Raw genomic sequence first — 18,705 nt, forward strand, 5'->3', positions numbered from 1 at the left:
TACAGCGCATGCAAGAAGAGGGCGGTTTGAAGATGTGTTGGTCACTTCGGATATGAGATTATTCTTTCAGCCATCCCATCGACAGCCACCCTCCAGATCCAGCCTCAGTGAACACCTAGACCGACAGGCGTCCGACTATATCGGGTTACCGGTTGACGTGGACGCTCTGAGAAGTGAGAAACCCATTGACTACTGGGTGTGCAGGCTTGACCTGTGGCACAATTTGCCATGAAACTTTTGGCTTGCCCCTCGTCGAGTGTCCTGTCTTAAAGGACATTCAGCACAGCAGGGAGGATCGTGACCGATAAGCACACTCGCCTAGCTCACAACAGTGTGGACTACCTCACATTTATAAAAATGAATGAGGCATGGATCTCGGAGGAATTCAACACCTGTGACGACCAAGTTTAATTGAATTCTCTCAGGCCAGCCCACACATATCTGCCACCACCCAAAACAAATAATGGTCCCTGTCCTATGTAAATACAGCGGCATAAAAGGCCTTTTCTGTCCGGTAAATGCCTAATGTTTGGGGTCATGGAGGAATGCAACACCTGTGATGACCACGTGTTATCGAATTTCAACTATTATCATTTGTTTGTTTTTCAAGAGGGGGGATTTTGTTAGCCATGTTTTTAATCCAATTTTATATTTTTAGTTATTTTAAACATATGTATTTGACATGTATTTGTACTGGCCTGCAGTAAAATTGATATCCAATGACCGTCTAATATACCTCCAGCCACATATTCACTTGATGTTTTCTGTCCTGTAAATAAATAATTTTTGGGGCCTTTAGTAAACTGGCCTATGGTAAAATTTAATTTTTGGGGTCTGTACTACACTGGCCTGCATTAAAATTGTTATCCAATGACCGTCTAATATACCTCCAGCCACATAATGACTTTATGTTTTCTGTCCGGTGAATGAATAATTTTTGGGGCCTGTAGTCCACTGGCCTGCAGTAAAATTGATATCCATCAACCTGTCTAATATACCTCCAGCCACATAATCACCTGATATTTTATGTACGTTGAATGCATAATTTTTGAGGCCTGTACTCCCGTAGTCTAAAATAACATTTTTTTAGGCTCCAGCAGGGCACATTTTTGACAGTTTCCCTTTAAGACTCATAAAAATGGCCCCTGATTAAAATACAAATTTTTGGGTGGGAATTTTTGCCATTGATTTCCCTCTGGTATGTCACTGTCTATGTTGTGGGATGATTTGTGCACTTCTAGTAAGTATTTGGTTGCTGCAAATATGACCTGAAGGTTTTTCAGGTGCGCCTGCCATTTTAGTGAATGGGGCCCGCCGCGAACTTCCTGTTCACGAACATTTGATCGCGTTCACACGATCGCATTCGCGAATCGTCTTGGCCAATGTTCGTCCATCACTAATGTCTGGCATCCATGCTGTCCTGAAACACCAAACAGGACAGACATGAAACACCAAACCAGATATAACAAAAAACGCAAACATAAACCCACACTAAACATGCAACAAGTGAGGTAGAGTAACAGCAACAGACACAAAGGGGTGACATCAGGTGACATTGATGTCCCATAAGGTGACCCTCAAGGACTGGACAGATGGAAAAGCACCAGCTCCTCAAGACACTGAAAACAATCTGACCTCAGGCTCACAACACCAGAACAATAAGAGATATGACGCCACACCCAGCACCACCTTGCAAACACATTAACCCCATACACACCAGAAAAGGGAAGGGAAACAGCTTTAAAGGGGAAGTGAACATGCATGATCAACAAACAACACATTGAAACTGGCAACCATCATGCGCGGCGAAAGTGTCACGGCAAACTACCACCAAGCCGTGACAGATGAACACCCAAGGTTATGCTTCAACCCTCTGTTTTTATGACTGTAGTACCTGAATAAAATGTATGTTGTTTCTCACATATGAATGGATCTATACTGTTGATGAGCACTATCATAAGGGTTGTGATCTCATTTTCTGCATGTTGCACCCCATTAGTGAAATAATACATATTGTGATCTCTTAAGGTCCCTGCACACTGATCATTTCTATTGAGGGTCAATAACCAGTGACACAAATGAATGTCCTGCTCTTTAGAGGCAGACTGGTCATAGACCACACTAGGAAATTTCCTGGTAGGCTGATTCCCAGGGGGCTGCCTGAGCCTTCCTCATCGACCACTAACCAGGGACATAATGATCTGGTGCTCTTAGCATTTATTAATGCTAGGAGCATCAGGTACTTGTGAATCTGGCAAATGGCTGCAGGTGCCCTCTTTAACCCAACTATATCATGGTCCTCAGGACTAGAGATGGCCTTGCTATTCGCCCGGTGATCGTTTCGGGGCGAACTTTGCACGTTCGCGATTCGACAGCCAATTGAGACATTTCAGCACATGGACACACCCCCACCCTAAAACAGAACCCAATTTGGCAGCCATTTTACATTCTGTGTTTTGCCTGTGTAGGGAGAGGTTGCTTTGTGGAGCAGGGACAGGCTGTTAGGGACACCAAACACTAGCTAATAGGGCCACAAAAGTCCTTTTAAGGACTGATATAGCGGTGCTATCGATAGGTGTGATATGCTAAGGGGTGTGATATACTTATAATATACTTTCGAACATAGAAAGTGTATTAACCACTTCAGCCCCGCTAGGTGAAACCCCCTTCATGACCAGAGCACTTTTTACACTTCGGCACTACACTACTTTCACCGTTTATCGCTCGGTCATGCAACTTACCACCCAAATGAATTTTACCTCCTTTTCTTCTCACTAATAGAGCTTTCATTTGGTGGTATTTTATTGCTGCTGACATTTTTACTTTTTTTGTTATTAATCAAAATGTAACGATTTTTTTGCAAAAAAATGACATTTTTCACTTTCAGCTGTAAAATTTTGCAAAAAAAACGACATCCATATATAAATTTTTCGCCAAATTTATTGTTCTACATGTCTTTGATAAAAAAAAATGTTTGGGCAAAAAAATAAATGGTTTGGGTAAAAGTTATAGCATTTACAAACTATGGTACAAAAATGTGAATTTCCGCTTTTTGAAACAGCTCTGACTTTCTGAGCACCTGTCATGATTCCTGAGGTTCTACAATGCCCAAACAGTAGAAAACCCCCACAAATGACCCCATTTCGGAAAGTAGACACCCTAAGGTATTCGCTGATGGGCATAGTGAGTTCATAGAACTTTTTATTTTTTGTCACAAGTTAGCGGAAAATGATGATGATTTATTTATTTTATTTTTTTCTTACAAAGTCTCATATTCCACTAACTTGCGACAAAAAATAAAAAATTCTAGGAACTTGCCATGCCCCTCACGGAATACCTTGGGGTGTCTTCTTTCCAAAATGGGGTCACTTGTGGGGTAGTTATACTGCCCTGGCAATTTAGGGGCCCAAATGTGTGAGAAGAACTTTGCAATCAAAATGTGTAAAAAATGACCGGTGAAATCCAAAAGGTACACTTTGGAATATGTGCCCCTTTGCCCACCTTGGCAGCAAAAAAGTGTGACACATCTGGTATCGCCGTACTCAGGAGAAGTTGGGGAATGTGTTTTGGGGTGTCATTTTACATATACCCATGCTGGGTGAGAAAAATATCTTGGTCAAATGCCAACTTTGTATAAAAAAATGGGAAAAGTTGTCTTTTTTTATACAAAGTTGGCATTTGACCAAGATATTTTTCTCACCCAGCATGGGTATATGTAAAATGACACCCCAAAACACATTGCCCAACTTCTCCTGAGTACGGCGATACCACATGTGTGACACTTTTTTGCAGCCTAGATGCGCAAAGGGGCCCAAATTCCTTTTAGGAGGGCATTTTTAGACATTTGGATCCCAGACTTCTTCTCACACTTTCGGGCCCCTAAAAAGCCAGGGCAGTATAAATACCCCACATGTGACCCCACTTTGGAAAGAAGACACCCCAAGGTATTCAATGAGGGGCATGGCGAGTTCCTAGAATTTTTTATTTTTTTTGCATAAGTTAGCGGATATTGATTTTTTTTTGTTTTTTTCTCACAAAGTCTCACTTTCCGCTAACTTAGGACAAAAATTTCAATCTTTCATGGACTCAATATGCCCCTCACGGAATACCTTGGGGTGTCTTCTTTCCGAAATGGGGTCACATGTGGGGTATTTATACTGCCCTGGCTTTTTAGGGGCCCTAAAGCATGAGAAGAAGTCTGGAATATAAATGTCTAAAAATGTTTACGCATTTGGATTCCGTGAGGGGTATGGTGAGTTCATGTGAGATTTTATTTTTTGACACAAGTTAGTAGAATATGAGACTTTGTAAGAAAAAACAAAAACAAAAACAAACAAAAAATTTCCGCTAACTTGTGCCCAAAAAAATGTCTGAATGGAGCCTTACCAGGGGGGGGTGATCAATGACAGGGGGGGTGATCAATGACAGGGGGGTGATCAATGACAGGGGGGTGATCAATGACAGGGGGGTGATCACCCATATAGACTCCCTGATCACCCCCCTGTCATTGATCACCCCCCTGTAAGGCTCCATTCAGACGTCCGTATAATTTTTACGGATCCATGGATCGGATCCGCAAAACACATGCGGACGTCTGAATGGAGCCTTACAGGGGGGTTATCAATGACAGGGGGTGATCAGGGTGATCACCCCCCTGTCACTGATCACCCCCCCTGTAAGGCTCCATTCAGACATCCGCATGATTTTTTACGGATCCATGGATACATGGATCGGATCCACAAAACGCATGCGGACGTCTGAATGGAGCCTTACAGGGGGGTTATCAATGACAGGGGGTGATCAGGGTAATCAGGGTGATCACCCCCCTGTCACTGATCACCCCCCCTGTAAGGCTCCATTCAGACATCCGCATGATTTTTTACGGATCCATGGATACATGGATCGGATCCACAAAACACATGTGGACGTCTGAATGGAGCCTTACAGGGGGGTTATCAATGACAGGGGGTGATCAGGGTAATCAGGGTGATCACCCCCCTGTCACTGATCACCCCCCCTGTAAGGCTCCATTCAGACATCCGCATGATTTTTTACGGATCCATGGATACATGGATCGGATCCACAAAACGCATGCGGACGTCTGAATGGAGCCTTACAGGGGGGTTATCAATGACAGGGGGTGATCAGGGTAATCAGGGTGATTACCCCCCTGTCACTGATCACCCCCCCTGTAAGGCTCCATTCAGACATCCGCATGATTTTTTACGGATCCATGGATACATGGATCGGATCCACAAAACGCATGCGGACGTCTGAATGGAGCCTTACAGGGGGGTTATCAATGACAGGGGGTGATCAGGGTAATCAGGGTGATCACCCCCCTGTCACTGATCACCCCCCCCTGTAAGGCTCCATTCAGACATCCGCATGATTTTTTACGGATCCATGGATACATGGATCGGATCCACAAAACACATGTGGACGTCTGAATGGAGCCTTACAGGGGGGTTATCAATGACAGGGGGTGATCAGGGTAATCAGGGTGATCACCCCCCTGTCACTGATCACCCCCCCTGTAAGGCTCCATTCAGACATCCGCATGATTTTTTACGGATCCATGGATACATGGATCGGATCCACAAAACGCATGCGGACGTCTGAATGGAGCCTTACAGGGGGGTTATCAATGACAGGGGGTGATCAGGGTAATCAGGGTGATTACCCCCCTGTCACTGATCACCCCCCCTGTAAGGCTCCATTCAGACATCCGCATGATTTTTTACGGATCCATGGATACATGGATCGGATCCACAAAACGCATGCGGACGTCTGAATGGAGCCTTACAGGGGGGTTATCAATGACAGGGGGTGATCAGGGTAATCAGGGTGATTACCCCCCTGTCACTGATCACCCCCCCTGTAAGGCTCCATTCAGACATCCGCATGATTTTTTACGGATCCATGGATACATGGATCGGATCCACAAAACGCATGCAGACGTCTGAATGGAGCCTTACAGGGGGGTTATCAATGACAGGGGGTGATCAGGGTAATCAGGGTGATCACCCCCCTGTCACTGATCACCCCACCTGTAAGGCTCCATTCAGACATCCGCATGATTTTTTACGGATCCATGGATACATGGATCGGATCCACAAAACGCATGCGGACGTCTGAATGGAGCCTTACAGGGGGGTTATCAATGACAGGGGGTGATCAGGGTAATCAGGGTGATCACCCCCCTGTCACTGATCACCCCCCCTGTAAGGCTCCATTCAGACATCCGCATGATTTTTTACAGATCCATGGATACATGGATCGGATCCACAAAACGCATGCGGACGTCTGAATGGAGCCTTACAGGGGGGTTATCAATGACAGGGGGTGATCAGGGTAATCAGGGTGATCACCCCCCTGTCACTGATCACCCCCCCTGTAAGGCTCCATTCAGACATCCGCATGATTTTTTACGGATCCATGACAGGGGGTGATCAGGGAGTGTATATGGGTGATCACCCGCCTGTCATTGATCACCCCCCTGTAAGGCTCCATTCAGACGTTCGCATGTGTTTTGCGGATCCGATCCATGGATCCGTAAAAATCATGCGGACGTCTGAATGGAGCCTTACAGGGGGGTGATCAATGACAGGGGGGTAGTCAATGACAGGGGGTGATCAGGGAGTGTATATGGGTGATCACCTGCCTGTCATTGATCACCCCCCTGTAAGGCTCCATTCAGACGTCCGTATGCTTTTTGCGGATCCGATCCATGTATCCGTGGATCCGTAAAAATCATACGGACGTCTGAACGGAGCCTGACAGGGGGGTGATCAATGACAGGGCGGTGATCAATGACAAGGGGGTGATCAGGGAGTTTATATGGGGTGATCATGGGTGATCAGGGGTTTATAAGGGGTTAATAAGTGACGGGGGGGGGTGTAGTGTAGTGTAGTGTGGTGTTTGGTGCGACTGTACTGACCTACCTGAGTCCTCTGGTGGTCGATCCTAACAAAAGGGACCACCAGAGGACCAGGTAGGAGGTATATTAGACGCTGTTATGAAAACAGCGTCTAATATACCTGTTAGGGGTTAAAAAATTCGGATCTCCAGCCTGCCAGCGAGCGATCGCCGCTGGCAGGCTGGAGATCCACTCGCTTACCTTCCGTTCCTGTGAGCGCGCGTGCCTGTGTGCGCGCGTTCACAGGAAATCCCGGCCCTCGCGAGATGACGCGTATATGCGTCGTTGAGCGCAGGGCTGCCACCTCTGGACCGCACATCTGCGTTAGGCGGTCCGGAGGTGGTTAAAGTGCATTTGTATTGTGCAGCAGTTATGTGAGGTTCTGCTGTGATACCGCAGCTATATAGAGGGACAAGCACTATTGAAACAACTATTTGCAATGGGTGTGACATACCTGTTGCCCCATAAAAACTTATTGAGGGGTGGATATACCTGCCTCCACAAAATACTGATTGATGGCTGCGAAAATACCTGTTGCCCTAAATAAACAGAGTGGTGTGATATAACTGTCTAGAGAAGTGGCTAGAAAAATAATTGAGGGGTGTGATATACCTGCTTCCACAAAATACTGATTAAGGGGTTTGATATACCTGCTTCCATAAAATATTGATTGAGGGCTGCGATATACCTGCTTCCACTAAATACTGATTAAGGGGTTTGATATGCCTGTTTCCACCAAATATCGATTGCGGCCTGCGATATACCTGCTTTCACAAAATACTGATTAAGGGGATTGATTGAGGCCTGTGATATACCTGCTTCCACCAAATATTGATTGAGTGCTTCGATATACCTACTTCCATAAAATACTGATTAAGGGGTTTGATATGCCTGTTTTCACCAAATATTAATTGAGGCCTGCGATATACCTGCTTTCACAAAATACTGATTAAGGGGATTGATTGAGGCCTGTGATAAACCTGCTTCCACCAAATATTGATTGAGGCCTGCGATATGCCTGTTTCCACAAAATACTGATTAGGGGTTTGATATACCTGATTCCACAAAATACCGATTGAAGGCTGCGATATCCCTGCTTCCACAAAATACTGATTAATGGGTTTGATATGCCTGCTTCCACAACATACTGATTGAGGGCTGCGATATACCTGCTTACACAAAATACTGATTAATGGGTTTGATATACCTGTTTCCACCAAATATTGATTGAGGCCTGCAATATCCCTGCTTCCACAAAATACTGATTAAGCGGTTTGATATACCTGCTTCCACCATATAATGATTGAGGGCTGTGATATACCTGCTTCCACAAAATACTGATTAAGGGGTTTGATATATCTGTTTCCACCAAATATTGATTGAGGCCTGCGAGATACCTGCTTCCACAAAAAACTGATTAAGGGGTTTGATATACCTGTTTCCAACAAATATTGATTAAGGTCTGCGATATACATGCTTTCACAAAATACTGATTAAGGGGTTCGATATACCTGTTTCCACCAAATATTGATTGAGGCCTGCGATATACCTGCTTCCACAAATACTGCTCTTCTCTAGAGCAGGTGAATGCCACATTTTTGGGGCCTGTACTGGCCTACAGTAAAATTTTTATCCAGTGACCGCCTAATGTACCTTCAGCCACATAATCACAAGTTTTTTTCTGTCAGGCGAATGCCGAATTTTTGGGTCCTGTACTAGTGTTGAGCGTGAATATTCGAATTGTGAATTTTAATCGCGATTATCGCCACTTCAAGAATTTGCGAATATTTAGAATATAGCGCTATATATTCATATTCATGAATATGCTAATTTATTGCGAATTTTACGCAAATGTATTGCAAATATCGGCACTTAGCAACATCCTTAGCAAACAATAGAAAAGTTGCCTACGTTTTAGTGTTGATCGCGAATATTCTAATCACAAATTTTTATCGCAAATATATTACATTGCCGATTTTCGCAATCAAGAAAATAATGAAAAATAATGAATGGAGATCACGAATTCTCGAATTTATGGCGAATATTCGGCCCAAAATTTGGAAAATATCACGAATTAGAATATTGCCTATGCCGCTCATCACTAGCCTGTACTGGCCTACAGTAAAATTTTTAGCCAGTGACCTCCTAATGTACCTCCAGCCACATAATCACAAATTATTTTCAGGTGAATTCCGCATTTTTGGGGCCTGTACTGTCCTACAGTTAAATTTGTATCCAATGACTGCCTAATGTACCTCCAGCCACAAAATCACAAGTTCTTTTCTGTCAGGTGAGTGCCTAATTTTTGTGGCCTCTACTGCCCTATAGTTAAATTTTTAGCCAGTGACCGCCAAATGTACCTCCAGCCATCCAATCACAAGTTCTTTTATTTCAGGTGAATGCCTAATTTTTGGGGCCTGTACTGGCCTACAGTAAAATTTGTATCCAGTGACCGCTAACGTACCTCCAGCCACATCATCACAAGTTCTTTTTTGTCAGGCGAATGCCAAAATTTTGGGGCCTGTACTGGACGACAGTTACATTTTTATCCAGTGACCCCCTAAAGTACCTCCAGCCACATAATCACAAGTTCTTTTTTTTGTCAGGTGAATGCCTAATTTTTGGGGCCTGTACTCCAGTGGCCTAAAGTAAAATTTTTAGCCAGTGACCGCCTAATGTACCTCCAGCTACATAATGACAAGATATTTTATGTCAGGTCAATGCCGAATTTTTTGGGCCTGTACTGGCTTAAAGTAAAATTTTTATCCAGTGACCGCCTAATGTACCTCCAGCTACATAATGACAAGATATTTTATGTCAGGTGAATGTCTATTTTTTGGGGCCTGTACTGGCTTACAGTAAAAATTTTATCCAGTGACCGCCTAATTCTCTTATGTCAGGTCAATGCTGAATTTTTGGGGCCTGTACTGGCCTACAGTAAAATTTTTATCCAGTGACAGCATAATGTACCTCCAGCCACATTATCACAAGTTCTTTTCTGTCAGGTTAATAACACATTTTTTGTGAATATACTGGCCTACTGTAACATTTTTATCCAGTGACTGACCGCCTAATGTACCTCCAGCCACATAATCACAAGTTCTTTCCTATCAGGTTAATGCTGAATTTTTGGGGCCTGTACTGTCTTACAGTTAAATTTTTATCCATTGACCGCCTAATGTACCTCCAGCCACATAATCACAAGTTCTTTTCTTTCAGGTGAATGCCTAATTTTTGGGGCCTCTACTGGCCTACAGTAAAATTTTTAACCAGTCACCGCCTAATGAACCTCCAGCCACATAATCATAAGTTCTTTTCTGTAAGGTAAATGCTGAATTTTTGGGGCCTGTACTGGCCTAAAGTAAAATTTTTATCCATTGACCGCCTAATGTACCTCCAGCCACATAATCACAAGTTCTTTTCTGTCAGGTTAATGCCTAATTTTTGGGGCCTACATTAAAATTTTTATCCAGTGACCACCGAATGTACCTCCAGCCACATAATCACAAGTTCTTTTCTGTCCGGTTAATGCCAAATTTTTGGTGCCTGTACGGTCCTACAATAAAATTTTATTCAGTGACCGCCTAATGTATCTCCAGCCACACAATCACAAGTTATTTTCAGTCAGGTGAATGCCTAATTCTTTTCTTTCAGGTGAATGCCTAATTTTTGGGGCCTGTACTGGCCTACAGTAAATTTTAAGTCAGTGACTGCCTAATGTACCTCCAGCCACATAATGACAAGTTCTTTTATGTCAGGTGAATGTCTAATTTTTGGGGCCTGTACTGGCTTACAGTAAAAATGTTATCCAGTGACCGCCTAATGTACCTCCAGCCACACAATCAATTGTTCTCTTATGTCAGGTCAATGCTGAATTTTTGGGGCCTGTACTGGCCTACAGTAAAATTTTTGGCCAGTAACCGCCTAATGTACCTCCAGCCACATAATCACAAGTTCTTTTCTTTCTGGTGAGTGCCTAATTTTTGGGGCCTCTACTGGCCTACAGTAAAATTGTTAGCCAGTGACTGCCTAATGTACCGTACCTCCAGACACATAATCACAAGCTCTTTTCTGTCAGGTGAATGCCAAATTTTTGGGGCCTGTAATGGCCTACAGTAAATGTTTTTATCCAGTGACCACCTAATGTACCTCCAGCCACATAATCACAAGTTCTTTTCTTTCAGGTGAATGCCTAATTTTTGGGGCCTGTACTCCAGTGGCCTACAGTAAAATTTTAAGCCAGTGACCGCCTAATGTACCTCCAGCCACATAATGACAAGTTATTTTATGTCAGGTCAATGCCAAATTTTGGGGACCTGTACTGGCCTACAGTAAAATTTTTATCCAGTGACCTCCTAATGTACATCCAGCCATATCATCACAAGTTATTTTCTGTTAGGTAAATGCCAAATTTTTTGGGCCTATACTGGCCTACAGTAAAAATTTTATCCAGTGACCTCCTAATGTACCTCCAGCCACATAATCACAAGTTCTTTTCTGTCAGGTTAATGCCGAATTTTTGGGGTCTGTACTGGCCTACAGTAAAATTTGTATCCAGTGACCGCCTAATGTACCTCCAGCCACATCATCACAAGTTATTTTCTGTAAGGTGAATTCTGAATTTTGGGGCCTGTACTGGCTTACAGCAAAATTTGTATCCAGTGACCGCCTAATGTACCTCCAGCCACATAATGACAAGTTATTTTATGTCAGGTCAATGCCAAATTTTGGGGACCTGTACTGGCCTACAGTAAAATTTTTATCCAGTGACCTCCTAATGTACATCCAGCCATATCATCACAAGTACTTTTCTGTCAGGTGAATGCAGAATTTTTGGGGCCTGTACTGGCCTACAGTAAAATATTTAGCCAGTGACCGCCTAATGTACCTCCAGACACATAATCACAAGTTCTTTGAAGTTCTCTGTACGGTAAATACTGAATTTTGGGGGCCTGCATACCCGTGGCCTAAAATTACATTTTTCTAGGCTCCAGCAGGGCACATTTTTAAGAATTTCCCTTTAAGACGCATAAAAATGGCCCCTGATTAAAGTACAGATTTTTTGTGGGAATTTTTGCCATTGATCCCCCTGGTATGTTACTGTCCATGATGTGGGACTATTTGTGCACTTCTAGTAAGTATTTGGTCGCTGCAAATATGACCTGAAGGTTTTTTAGGTTCGCCTGCCATTAAAGTCAATGGGGCCCACCGCGAACGCGTGGTTCGCGAACATTTAAACGCGAATGTGCGTTTGTAAACCGTCCCGGTCGATGTTCGTCCATCACTACTCAGGACGGTGATACAGTTGAATACTGTGGTGAGGACAGCAGTATTTTGTGCTGCACTGTGGTATTTTGGATCTGCTGAAGCAGTATTTTGTGCAGTACTGCAATATTTGGTTCCGCTGTGGCGGTATCTTTTGATGCACTATGGTATTAATGGCCCCACCTACCCACCTCTGCTGCTGTCTATTATGCGTCCTCCATCAGCACCTCTCATTTATTTTACCATCCTGTTCAGACCTACATTATATTCAACAACATTTTTTAGAGCAGTAGTTATTAGTGCCATAGCAATCATTTGATGCTAACTGGACTACTTCTTGTCCAGGGTTGAGATGGCACCTCATCTTCTGCACCCCTTTTTTGCACTTAATAGTGTAAAGCATTTTTTTTTTTTTTTTTATGTAGCAGTAGGTGCCCTTGGGCCTTTTTTTTAATTAACATTTTTGTGAATTAAATCTTATAGGGGGATTTAGTCTTCCCCCTCTGTCAGTTTTCTGGTCCTAAAAAGTAGCAAAACCAGTTTTTGTGACTTTTTAAATGCTATTGTGACTTTTTTAGTCACAATGCTTCCTTCTCAAGAATTGTCTGCTTGATCTCTCTATGTAAATGTCCATTAGGTCATCGGCTACTTAATCCCAAATCTACTTGGATGTGAATGGGAGCTACGTAAACAGTATAGCACAACAAACTACACTGCCTCTGTAACTTCAGGAATTACAGAAGAAGCTTAACTCTTTCTGCTAGGGTTTGTGTAGCTCCTATTAACTACAATGGGAGTTATGGAAACAGTGGAGTGCCATCCCGCTCAACTATTTCCGTAAGCATCAGCTAGTGCTTAGTCCAATCTCTCCTTGGAAACACCCAAATGGGAACCCCTTTAACCAAATGTTTACCCCAAATGGACCAAGAAATCAACCTGTACTGATATGACTTTAGAACTGTTCAGTTTGATGGCAACAACTGTTCGGTCACTCAAGGGAATACATTCATAAAGTAAAATAATAGCAAATCTACTGAACACCTTAAAAGTCAAGTTATACAATTTGATGCCGTCCTCTCCAGGTTTCCAAAAAGGAAGTGTCGTGAGGGTGGGTTGTCAGCAGGGCCATTGGCCCTACCACATTTATCATTAGTTACACCAAAAACTATCTTAAATAATGACTGAAATCTATGGCAGCTCAAAGCTGCCATAGATTTCAGTGTGCAGGAGAGACTGCCGAAGGAGACATTTAATTAATGATGAGGCCCTATCAGGACCAGACATAGGACACGCTGGTCTTGATAAATCAGAGTCTATGAATTAGTGCTTATTTCTTGCTCAAAGGAAAATATCCAAACTCAGCACAGCCATCTACCAGGAAATCTTACGGCACTTCATGCTTCCCTCTGATGACAAGCAGGACTTGGACCTGCCCACACTGCCAAAAGTACCAATACCTGGTTTAATAACCATGATATCACTGTGCTTGATTGGCCAGCAAACTCATCTGACCTAAAACCCATAGAGAATCTACAGGGTATTGTCAAGAGGAAGATGAGACTCCAAACCCAACAATGCAGATGAGGTGAAGGCCATTATCAAAGCAACCTGGGCTTCCATAACACCTCAGCAGTGCCACTGGCTGATTGCTTCAGTGCCACACAGGATTGATGTAGTTATTCGTGCAAAAGGACCCCCAAACAAGTATTGAGCCATATATTGTACATACTTTTCAGTAGGCCAACATTTCTGTATTAAAAATATTTTTTTAATTTGTCTTATAAAATATTATAATTTTCTGAGATATTAACTTTTGGGTTTTCTTTAGCTGAAAGTCATATTCATCAACATTAACAGAAATAGGTGCTTGAAATAGATCACTCTGTGTGTAATGAATCTATATAATATATGAGTTTCACTTTTTGAATATAAAGAATAAGCAAGAGATTAATTTCTCAGTTAGAGAAATTTAAAAAACGTAACATTTGGCTGCTAAAGAGGTGCCCAGTTAAAATTCAAGTGTAACTGTTGTTTCAGTTTACTTAATATAGTGTAGGGATAGGGATATTAAACATTTTTGTAACATATTTTATTAGGAAAATACGTTTCTTTGTACTAGAAAACAGGGTTTAAAGAGTCTTCTTAGCAAAGCTCTAACTGACGTTTCTAAGGAAAGTCTGTCTTCAGGGATACTGAGCCCTGAAGATGCCTGGGTGTAACACACAGTGGCTTCTAGCCTACATCTTGTCACTACCCCAGCCCCTGACTCTGTACATGCGCCCTAGCTATAACTGCCTATCACCTCCCTATCTGACTTGTTACACATAGCGCTTGGTAAAAAGCTTGGTAAAACGCTGAAGACTGAATACAGACTTCCCTTAGCAACGCACAGTTAGAGCTTTGCTAAGAAGACAATTTGCACCCTGTTATCTAGAACAAAGAAACATTTTCTCTTCGAAAGTATATTGCAGAAATGTTTAACATAACTGTCCCTATACTATATTAACAAAACTTAAATTACAGTTACACTTTAGCTATCTTAATATACAACTATAAAAAGCCATATTTATATAAAACTCAGTAGCATGCAATTAAGTAACTTAATTTACTTGCACTGTTATCTTGAAGATCTTCTGAATTTGGCCCAGACTGTAAGCGTTGTAAAGAACATATAACCAGAAAGTGACAAGTGAGACATTTAATATTTCAGATTGTGCCATTTATTGAAATTAGACATCAAGATTAAAATATACAGCCAGCAAAAAAATGTGCCAGTTTATTCACCATCACCTTTTTAGTGTAACAGCCGCAGGCTAAAAAAAATAAATTGTCAACCTGAACAAACATCTCTGCAACACGTTACATCGGTGCAAGGTCTCAATAGTTATAAAAGAAAGAAATATAGGTTGTCTTTTTTAGGGTTTTGTAGATTTCTTTTGTGTCTAGAGCAAAAAATGACTTGTGCTTTGGCCTCTCACCTGTTACAGGGTCAGTGTGTTTAGAAGGAAGGATATACTGTATCATCAGATATCAGGCCATATTCAAGGGACCAGCTTCAGATTGCTATAAGAACAATCTGTAAACTGTCTGGGATACTGTAGGAAGGTCTACCAAGTGTGATGGATATGGTCATATGAGCGTATCTATAAAATACTTGACCAGTCACTGAACCAAATTATGTATCCTATAGCAAGCAGGCAGATGCTTTAATGGGATGATTCCACTTAAAACACCCTACTAAGGAATTCTAAATTAATAGATCAGGGAGTGCTTTTTTCAGGACCATCACTTGCCAGCACTAAGCCAGAATAAAGAGTGGCTACAAAAAAAGCATCTTTCACTCTGGAGGACCCTGCATGTTTGTGCATTATGTTCATAGCCTACTGATTTCAATCAAAATTGTGTAATGCTTCATTTACTCTGCGGTGGCACTACAGGAAAACTGAGCACAGGCTACCTCATATATTACAGCTGTATTTTGGGAGTCCCAGTAGAAAGACTGCATATGATCAGCTGTTTGATGGGAAACCCTCTAACAAAAGGGATCTGTCCAAAATAGACAATCCCTTTATTTTTCCTAAAAACTAAAAGTTGCATTAAAGGGGTTGTCCCACTTTGCTTTTTTAACCTTACCAGCAGTAGATGTCCTGATAACTTCCTGGTTTGGCTCCTGTAGTTGAGTGAAGGCCGGCCACGCCTCCTCATGACTCACCCTGAGAGCTCAGTCCTTGCGTGCTCGTTCATGTGGATGAGTCATCCACATGGAGCCGACAATGTATGTGAGGTCCCGCCCCCCCCCAGTATAATAAACATTGAGTGCGGCCCCCCCCAGTATAATATACATTGAGTGCGCCCCCCAGTATAATATACATTGAGTGCGCCCCCCCAGTATAATATACATTGAGTGCGCCCCCCCCCCAGTATAATATACATTGAGTGCGCCCCCCCCCAGTATAATATACATTGAGTGCGCCCCCCCAGTATAATATACATTGAGTGCGGCCACCCCCCCAGTATAATATACATTGAGTGCGGCCACCCCCCCCAGTATAATATACATTGAGTGCGGCCCCCTCCCAGTATAATAAACATTGGTGGCGCAGTGGGAAGTGCCAATGAGGGTTAAAAAAATAAATAAAAAATTAACTCACCTCCACCAATTGATCGCACAGCTGCCGGTCTCCTGTTCTTGCTTCAGGACCTGTGGTGACATCACTGAGCTAATCACATGGTCCATTACCATGGTGATGGATCATATGATGTACCATGTGATGACCACAGTGATGTCACCACAGGTCCTTTCACAGGTCCTAAAGAAAGAACAGGAGACCGGCAGCTGCGCGATCAATTGGTGGAGGTGAGTTAATTTTTTTTTTTAACCCTCATTGGCACTTCCCACTGCGCCACCAATGTATATTATACTGGGGGGGGGTGGCCGCACTCAATGTATATTATACTGGGGGGGGTGGCCGCACTCAATGTATATTATACTGGGGGGGGGGCGCACTCAATGTATATTATACTGGGGGGGCGCACTGCGCCACCAATGTTAATACAAATGCAGGAGGTGGGTGCCGGCGTGAAATAGCCGGCACCCGACCTCTATGATAGGGGGCTGCGATCAGCGGCAGTTAACCCCTAAGGTCCCGCTCCCTGTCATAGAGGTCGGGTGCCAGCTATTTGATTCCGGCACCCGCCTCCTGTATTTGCGCATGCACAGACATGCGCGTACTTGTAGGAATGGAGAGGCGGCCCAAGTACTTGTTCAGCTGTTGTGCGCAGGCGCGGCACAGCGATGCGGCCGGACGAAAGAGGCCGTATCCATGGGATACCGAAATCAACAAAGGGATCGCATAACAGGATTTTTGGTAAGAAAGGTAGCTTTTTGATTATGACATAGATAGGAAGATATGTTCTGTGGGGGTAAATAAATTAGATAAAACCTATTTAATGAAGTGGGACAACCCCTTTAACTTTAGATAAAATATCACAACTGGAAGTATATAGTTACACAGAGCAACTACATTCTATGTGTGGCCTCCTTGTATCTCATTAGGGTATGCACCAGGGAGATTTTATTTGTTTTCTTATGAAAATATCTTATTAATATATATTATAGACATTAGGAAGATTGCAACTGCTCAGGGGTGTAAATGAGAAAAATTTATTAATTCATTCATAAATTTTTCCCTCAGTATACTGGTGTCATTTCTAGTGGCCTGCAGTATAGCATATCTAGACATGCTGGAAGTGTTCAGAGTGGACGTACCTGCTGAAGTAATAGGCTGTGCCATTGCTTCATGGCCAAGACATGACAAGGACCAGTGCTGATTAGTGCCAAAACCAAATGAATATTCCTAATACCCAGATTGGTATCTGGCGGGTATTGCTTTGATTTCACAATTCCTCATTACTGTCTCTCTGGTAATCTACAGCACTGTGGGGGCCAAAACCATACACAGAGCTGCTAATCTTGGGAGTTGCTGATTGACATTTATTTGGTAGTAGATATTATGCATGGTAGAACATGACTGGCATGGTGTTGCCAATCACCCACACCAGTGGAGTGGGTTCTTATCACTATGAGTGAGTTTTGTGAGTGAAAGTGAGTATGGAGCACGTCATCTCAACTAATGAGCTGGCAATGGTAAGGAAGAATTCTTTCTTCTCCACAATTGTGTGCTCAATCACTGCATGTAAATGCCCATTAGGTGATCGTCTTTTTAATCCCAAATCTACTTGGATGTGAATGGGAGCATTGTAAACAGTATAGCTCAACAGACTACATTGCTTCTGTAACTTCAAGAATTACAGAAGCAGATAATTTTTTTCTGCTACTGTTTGTATAGCTCCCATTAACTACAATAGGAGTTATGAAACAGCGGAGTGCCATCCTGCTCAACTGTGTCCATAGGCCCAGCCAGCGCTTAGTCCCATCTCTTTTTGGAAACTTGGAGACCCCAAAAGGAACAAGAAATCAACCTGTTCTATATATTATAGTCATCAATGTTGGACTTAGGTTCACAAGGCCAAACATATACATAATATAGTTATAGGCCGAACACTGTTAAAACCAACAGCTATCACTCCTGATCCCCCCCTCATACACATACCTAGCTGGCTCACAAGCATGCGTTCTCAATAGCAAGAGTACAAAGTGATTGGCAGTTAAAATCTAAAATTTGATTCTCATCTTCCCCAATATCTGCTGCTAGGGGAAAGTTAGGAATCCCTCACACAATTTAGAAGGTCAAATAGCCCTAGCAATATTGGTGCCTTTGTCCGACAAATATCTAATGTGTATGGAAAAATTAAGTCCCACCCGCCATCTATACAGAACTTGTGAACAAACAATTTTTAACTGCATTGTAATCTTTGTTGTTATTGTTGTACACATGAAACATATCAAAAAGATATAGTCAGTAATTTGTGAAGCAACCCATAAGAAATAAACCCAAGCAGCAGTTGGCTCTACGGTCAGTTCCAAATGGGGTTCTATTCTACAGGACCTTTGGGGTCCA

Source organism: Bufo gargarizans, chromosome 2 (assembly GCF_014858855.1).
Source record: "Bufo gargarizans isolate SCDJY-AF-19 chromosome 2, ASM1485885v1, whole genome shotgun sequence".
In the NCBI taxonomy this organism is placed as follows: Eukaryota; Metazoa; Chordata; class Amphibia; order Anura; family Bufonidae; genus Bufo; species Bufo gargarizans.